The sequence below is a fragment of the Papaver somniferum genome, chromosome 2 (assembly GCF_003573695.1).
Source record: "Papaver somniferum cultivar HN1 chromosome 2, ASM357369v1, whole genome shotgun sequence".
NCBI lineage: Eukaryota > Viridiplantae > Streptophyta > Magnoliopsida > Ranunculales > Papaveraceae > Papaver > Papaver somniferum.
The window spans coordinates 109,739,570-109,741,153 of NC_039359.1; positions in this window are offsets into that span (position 1 = coordinate 109,739,570).

Consider the following 1,584-nt stretch of genomic DNA (forward strand, 5'->3'; position numbering starts at 1 on the left):
AAAAGTGAAAAAAGAAAGACAAGAGAAAATTTTGTTAGGTTCATTATTAGTTTTATTATTTTTTTTTTTTTTTTTTTGTTTTCATTTTGTGTATTTGTTTTATTTTTCTTGTCTCAATAAAAAAAAAAGACGTTACATTTTCAAGATTCTACGAAGTTCAAGAGTTATCATCAAGAGTTGAAGACCGAAGACGAAGATGAAGATAAGGAATGAAGACCGAAGACGTTTCTATGAATGCTATGAGAGTGGTGCTAACTGCATGTCAAACGGATAACGAGGTAAGTAAGAATATTCCCACCTTCGTTAAGTGGTTGATTTCCTTTCTTAGAGATCGTCAGAAAAAAAAGGTTTTCAAAATAATAAAAGGTGTGGGTTTTCAAAACAATTTGGAGGGGTTTTCCTTCCTACTATTCAACGTGTCATAGGATTCTCTCTTCATTCCTACCTGGACACATGTGTGACCCATAAAAAAGCTGTTTATTATTGAGAGCAACTTCATAAAACCCTTTCTAGTGAGGCAGAGTCGAGACTTTCGATCACTCTCGAACCCGGATTCTTTCGATAAGGGATGGTTATTTCTCTCTCAACTTTTAAGGATGAGATTGTGTTCATATATATGTCTAACTTCTTATGACTAGTGTGCAGAATGTCTATGTCTTCTTAGCGCGTTGGATGCTATCATTTGGGAGAACTAGTAAGTTGGAAAAGTATGTTTTGTGGATATACCTCTCGTAAGCTCTCACGAGACCATAAGTTGTCCACTAGAGACACCTAGGAGTTTAAAGGCCTGTTGCACATGCTAAGTGCAACCGTGACTTCAACGACAATGAGTTGTTGTATTTTAGATAGTTTGCTCGAGGACTAGCAAGAGCCAAGTGTGGGGGACTTTGTTAAGTGCATATTTTGTATATATTTAGTGAAGAATCGATGCTAGTAATTGCTTAGTTTCTTGCAAATTATTGTATATTACGTTTGTTTTGTTTTATTTATGTTTTATTAGGTGAATATCCAAAAGAAGCGAATTGGCACTTATTGTGCAAACAAAAGAAGTTAGCTATAAGTGTAGAAGGGCCAAAGACCAGATAGACCTCTTTCAAATCCACGAGTTCTTACTATTACAATGAAGAGAACGAAAATACGAAGCCAACGACGAAAGAATGGAGTCAATCCGACGTGGTATGGAGAAGTTATGGGCGAGATGAGAAGTTGATCTTGTCGGTTCCTCGGAACTGACTGTATAACGGGAGTGAAGCAGAAACTGAACTGTATTGAAAGCTAAATACTAAGACCACCTGCTAATTGGATAAGGGTTGCCGCTATCATCTTCTTCACCATGCATTCACGACCATTTCAGGGTCCATGCAGAGGTTAACGGTGACGAGACTTATGAACTTGCTGCCATTGCCGTCTTGTTTACGAAGAGATTTTGATGTGACCGGTGAAGAGATATTAACCAAACAGGGAGGAGATGGCTATTGACGAAGAACTGGGTTGCTGCCATGGTTTGCTCGGACATTGGCAGTAAAGATGAACAATGAGAGGTTACCTCCGGTGATGGTTGATGACAATAGAGAAGAGGAGTTG